The sequence below is a fragment of the Seriola lalandi genome, unplaced genomic scaffold, assembly GCF_002814215.2.
Source record: "Seriola lalandi dorsalis isolate HSWRI2012SDOR001 ecotype SW California unplaced genomic scaffold, Sedor1 jcf7180002054090, whole genome shotgun sequence".
NCBI lineage: Eukaryota > Metazoa > Chordata > Actinopteri > Carangiformes > Carangidae > Seriola > Seriola lalandi.
The window spans coordinates 1,695-8,058 of record NW_019524643.1 but is presented as its reverse complement, the minus strand read 5'-3'; the positions used below and the strand labels follow the sequence as shown (position 1 = coordinate 8,058).

At 46.7% G+C, this 6,364-nt stretch overlaps 1 long non-coding RNA gene across 1 annotated transcript; it reads left to right on the top strand.

The window, feature by feature from the left end:
• The first annotated feature begins 3,467 nt into the window (after positions 1-3,467).
• LOC147819302 (uncharacterized) lies at positions 3,468-5,813 on the top strand. Its single transcript, XR_015437063.1, has 2 exons — positions 3,468-4,349; positions 4,743-5,813. It is a non-coding gene; the product is annotated as an uncharacterized LOC147819302 (long non-coding RNA).
• The last annotated feature ends 551 nt before the right edge of the window (positions 5,814-6,364 follow it).

The window sequence follows — 6,364 nt, the reverse complement described above, 5'->3', positions numbered from 1 at the left end:
CCCTCCTCCTCCTCCTCCTCCTCTGTTATAACTGAACTGGGACAGTGAAATCCTTCCTCTTTCATCAGAGAGGAAACAAAACAAAACCCATAATGCTGCCTAAGCTGCCTCAGCGTGTCTTTTTTTTTTCACATCCCCAAACTTCATTTTGATTTTCAGTGATGAAGAGGAGGAAGAGGAAGAGGAAGTTTGAGCCGTTAGTCTGACTCCATTTTGTCTTGAAGGTTTAAGGTTTCAGACGTTACTGATCCACAGAGTTTGTCTCCGACACAACCAGAACTTTTGTTTGGTTGTTTGTTGTTGGTTATGTTGACTTGTTTATGTTGTTTTATCTATTTTTCTTTTTTTTTCTTGTCGGATGTTTCTAATTTAATTTACTTCACTGGTCGTAAATTGTTTCTGTCAGCATATTGATTAGCCTTGGGTTAGCCTTCGTACAAGACGCTTGGCTGTGCTAACGATGCTAACGGGGACGTACTGTGATGGAGCGCCACACAGGCCCCTCCTCTTTGACCATTTCTGGATTAGCTGGGAGTTAGGGGGCGGAGTCAGACACTGCCAAGATGGCGAAGGTGGAGCAGCTCACTCTGAGCTTCAAAAATCTGTGGGTGACGTCACAGAGGCGACGTCTGATCTGACCTCGGCGCTTTGTGTGTGTGTGTGTGTGTGTGTGTGTGTTATGTAAGACACACACACGTGTTCACTATATGTAACTGGTGTGAATACAGGCGTGTTACAGTGAAAGTTTCCATGTGCTGTTGGCGTGTAATGAGACTCACTGTGTGTAAACAACCTCACGCTGCGTTGCTCCTCCGCCTCGTCACTGCTGCTTTCATCTGGCGGCGAGGCGGAAGTGGAGACATGTGTTTCTAATCCCGCCGCAGGTCAGAGCCAATCAGCCGACTCGACTCTGATCATTTCAAAGGCTCCGACACAGTAAACACACACACACACACACACACACACACACACACACAGAGCGAGATGAGGAGAGTGTTTACCCCTCAGTCTTCTCCTGGACAGGCTGGCGGCTGGCGGCTGATAGATGGAGGGTGGAGCCAAGACATCAAAGTGCGGCGGCTCCTCTGCCTCGGACCTTTTGTCTCTGAGGTTAACCGCCGGGTTGGCTGCTGGACTGGCGACCTTTGACCCCTCGCTTCTTCCTCTCTGGGGTCAGAAAGTGGCTGCTGGATGGAGTCGGAGGTTTACTCCCGACTGAAACGTGAAATCCATTTTTTTTCTTCAGTGAAGTGAATGAAAACGAGTGAGGCTTATTTTGTCAAATCACCATGGCAACAGATGCTGCGTGGCTCAGCTGCTCTGGACCAGTGTCTCCTCTCAGTCTGACATCACAACAAAAAAGAAAAAAATATTCTGGACAAAACGTCATATGACTACATTTGTGCGTATGTTTGTCTGGACATGAAGCTGCAGTTCCTCTAACGGCCACTAGAGTCTGGCTCCAACAGTGAGTCAGTCCCCATAGACTCCCATGTTAAAATGTCCAACTTTACAGCACAGTCTCTAAATAAAGATGGCTGCTGCCTCTGTGACATCACCCACAGGTTTCTGAAGCTCAGAGTGAGCTGCTCCACCTTCGCCATCTTGGCAGTGTCTGACTCCGCCCCTAACTTCCAGGAAATCCAAAAATGGAGGCGGGGTGTGTGTGGAGCTGAGACTTTGGTGCATGACAGTACACCCCCGTTAGCAACGTTAGCACAGCTAAGCATCTCACTCGAAGGTTATCCCAAGGCTAATCAATTTGCTGGCTAATTAGCTAGTTAATGAGCTCAGCTAACAAGCTAGGTAAGGTGAACACAGACACTGATACCTGCTAATGAATGCTATCATAAAATAAAATAGTTATACAGTTTGACTCACCTGTAAAAACAGGAGCTCAGCCAAACATTCACTGTGACCACACCCTCCTGTAACTCAAAGAGGCCACGCCCTCAATCCTTCATAACTTTAGATCTTAAAAAAACATAAACAGGTGTCATGAAGGAGGAAATTATCTCTAGAGACCAGAACAGTTTTTGTACCAGGCTGTAAACATGTTTATTTCTGCTGTAAAGTTGGACATTTTAACATGGGAGTCTATGGGGACTGACTCACTGTTGGAGCCAGACTCTAGTGGCCGTTAGAGGAACTGCAGCTTCTGATTGTTTTGGTTAGTGCACAGTATGGTGCCTTAATGGGAGATTTATAGTTGTCACTGCAAAATGTACCAATATGAAGGGACATCGGGCGCCCCCTTTTTCCCCCTTGTGACCCCCAATCATTTGTCTAACGATGCACCTCTGAGTTTAACAAGTGACCAGGAAGAACGAGGTCAGGAGCAACATCCAGGCAGCTGAAGCCTCCATCAGCTGCTGATGGACAGGCGTGGTCTGCTCGTGGTTATGTAAGCGTTCGCCTGTGAACTAAACTTCCAGTGAATTCTCTCCGTCCTCTCAGATCAAAGGCTGTATCCCTCTTCCTGCTTCAGGCTGTGAAATGTGACTTTATTCCCTCCCACTCTCCATCCATGCATACCAATCCGACAGCTCCTACTATTACCACCTTGTGTGTGCGTGGGTGTGTGCACGTGTGTGTGTGTGTGTGTGTGTGTGTGTGTGTGTTGTGTGGCCTCCGGCTGTAGCTGTATATATATCTCCCAGTTCCCAGCTCGGAGTGTTGTGTTTCTAAACTTCGGTCGCTCTTCTCCTTCTCGTGTTGTGTAAGAGCGGCGGCCCACACGGCCCAGCAGAGAGGCGAGGAAACGAGCCCCCGCGGCGCCAAGCGGGACGGGAACCCGAACAGACGGAGGAGGGAGGGGACGGACGACTGCTGCTGCTTTCATCACAGCTAAAGGAGTAATCCGTAAAAAAAACCTTCTTTTTGTCAGTGTGTCTTTGATGTGGAGCAGTAGCTGCTGGCGAACTGGCTCATGACACACACCAGTGATCACCCAGCAACATGAAGACAACAACAACACTCAGCCAAAGAGTTACACAGTAATTACCCCTCCGTCAGAGTGGCAGCCATTTTGTTTTCAGGTCGTCTGTCTGATTCTCATGGACACGATATCTCAGTAACACCCTGACGGAAAACATTCTTTAGGGCTCAAGGATGAACTGATTAGATTTTGGTGCTCAAAGGGCAAAGGTCACGGTGACCTCTTTAGCCGTTACTCAAGACAAGAGTTTTCAAAATAAAACAGAATTCGAGAGATTTCAAAATAAAACACAACTAACATGTATCAGTGTGGATGGAGCCTTAATGCTTTATAGTCAAATACAAATTTGGAACTTTGACCTCCAAAATCAGATCAGTTCATCCTTGAGTCCTAGTGAACGTTTGTGTTAAATTTGAAGAAGTTCCATCAAGGTGTTACTGAGATATCGTGTCCACGAGAATGTGACGGGCGAACAACCCAAAAACAAAATGGCTGCTGCTCTGACTGTCACAGGTGCAGAGCAATATAAATAGTGGAGACAGACATTAAACTAAAACTTATTCCACATTATCTTCCTGTCTCTCTGAAGTGTGGGACACCTCAGGGCTCTGTCCTGGGTCTTCTTCTGTTGTATCTATATGCTTGCTCAGCTCGCTGGACATGGCGGCTGCAGAACCTTCACCCTCTGGCAGAAATAACACCATATTATTAGAGAGTTTCCTGATTGGCTGAAATCAGACGCTGGTGGTTCCTGTGCCGGTGAATCGAGCTTTAACTCGCAGCATTCACCTGATCCTGTCCTCTCATTCACTGCGTCTCAGAGTCGTCCCACAGGCGGGGCAGGATTTCCACCACGACCCCGACAGCTTCACATGCTCTCATCTTTTTTCCCAAGCTAAAAAAAACCCCAGTCCTGCTCTAATAACAGCCTGAGCGTGGAGGCTGAAATCCCCACAGGAGCTCGACTGCAGCGGCAGAGATTTCTCCCCCTCTGTCATTGTTAGCTGTGAACATCTGGTTCCCAGCCATGATTCACGGAGGAGCGCTTCCCTCCTCCTCCTCCTCCTCCTCCTCCTCCTCCTCGGCCGTGGTCAGGGATGGGATCAGGTTTTGTGGGAAGGGGAAAAAAACTCTCTGGTGTCAGTCACAGCCTCATGGAAAGTTATCCAGCAGGCCTGGGGCAGGATATGTTTAGATGATGGCGGTGGTGGTTTAGGTGGAGGAAAGAGGGGGTGGGGGGGTTTGAGGATGGGGAGTGCATATTTGTGAAAGGGGATGTTTGAGTCTGGGCGCTTTGCCAAGAGAGGGAGGAGGGAGCGGGACAGAGGAAGAGGAGGAACAGGAGGAAGAGGAGGATGAACTGAAGGCTGTGAAAGGACAAATTCAAAAAAGGTCAACAGCAGATTTGAAGGTAAAAAAAACAAAGAAAGAAAAGAAATCAGTTAATTCATGTTAAAGGCAGAGTATGTGCATCCTCTGGATATATGAAAATATTAGTTTATATCATAAATGAAATACCCATAGTTGTGTATGTGCTTATTAAAAATATTTAATTTATATATGTGAGCTTATTAAATCAATACATATGATAATTACACATGCTCTTATTACTATTATTATTATTATTATTATTATTATTCATGTTCATTTCCCACAGATGATGATGATGATGATGGTGATGATGATGATGATGATGGTGATGATGATGATGATGATGATGATGATGATGATGATGATGATGGTGATGATGATGATGATGGTGCTGCTCGTGTGCACGGACTGAGAGAGCTTTTTCCTCCTGCAGAGAAAAGCCACAGTGAGGAAGCGTCTACGAGGAGCAGAGCCAAGCTTCCACTGTGGTCGACCTACTTTCACCAGCAGCCAATCTCCACAGAGGAAAATGGCAAAAATATGGAAACCAAGCCTCAAACGCTGCACTCAGAGTCTGGGTTCAGAGGCACTTGAAAGTGGGATTTAAATTGCTCTAAATATGGATGTTTGCAGCTCTGAAGTCTTTCTGGGGATGTGTTTGTGCATATTTTCCTCGACGCTCTGTCAGATGCTTTTGATTCCACTTCAGTTTTTAACTCGCCACTTAAACTGAAAACACACGGAAGACACAGCAACAACACACACATCCCGTCAGCCACCATCTTTGTTTAGTGACCTGAGTGGATCAAACTGTGACTGTGTGACGACCGGCGTCCTCTGGTTGGAGCAAGATCTTAAATGTTCAGCATCATATCTTCACATGTCCTGGTGGTGAAGTCAGGTGGTCGACCCCACCCCCCACCTCCACCCCCAACCCTCCACCTGGACTTACCTAACCCCCCTGAGAGAGCAGAGGGGGTTGCTGGGTAAACTGGTGTCTAAACTGAACCAGAGGAGGTGGGAGAATATAAATAACATCCCCCACACTGACTGTGTGACCCCCCTCCTCAAACTGTGTGTGTGTGTGTGTGTGTGTGTGTGTGTGTGTGAGCAGCTTTTTCTGGAAACACAATGAACATTACATTTAAAACAAACATCTGAAGCTCGACCTGGTGAGACCTAAAACCTCCAGTACCCTTAACACACACACACACACACACACACACATACACACACACACATACACACACATACACACACACACACACATACATACATACACACACACACATACACACACACACACACACACACACACACACACACACTGTCCTTATTGAAGACATCTAGTTAACAAAATAAGAGTCCTCAGATATGAAGATATAAAGCTGGAGTAAACTTGGGTGTGTTTCCTCGCTGGTTCTCTGGCTGCTGAAATATTTCCTTCATCATTTTAAATGTTGTGCTCTCTAAACTTCCTCCAGTAAACAGTCTGTTTACTTGTTTTGCTCTCTGCCCTACTTTAATATCACAGAGGAGAAGCTGATTTATTTTCTTCTTTTTAAAATCAGGCCTGTGTCAAACGCTCTTAGCTTAATTTTGCCCTCATTTCTCTCAGCTGCTAAAAGAGTAAACACGTATCAATGAATAAATAAATATAGATGTACAATACAAACATGAAAGGCTCGACCAAAATAAGCTCCAGGGGAATTACAGCGACTCCAAACAGCAGCACCGGAGACTCAACGTCAGAACTTTACACCTTCGACCTTTGGGCTCCCGATGCTCCGGCTGCTCCGCTCATGCCGACCGTCAGCAGACATTCCTGCGAGGACGCTGCCCTTTAACCGGGTCTCATGTGAAGTTCACAGGAGAGCGAGCCAGACGCCGTGTTCTGAGCAACATCTGTAATCATCCTCATCCTGCCTCTCCACGCTGATGCAGGAGTTTAAAGGACAGATCTGGAGTTTCATTTCAGACCAGGGGGGGGGGGGGGGGGGGGAGACATACTGATGATGAGGAGATGAAATAATTTTCCCTCTCACTTTTACTTCA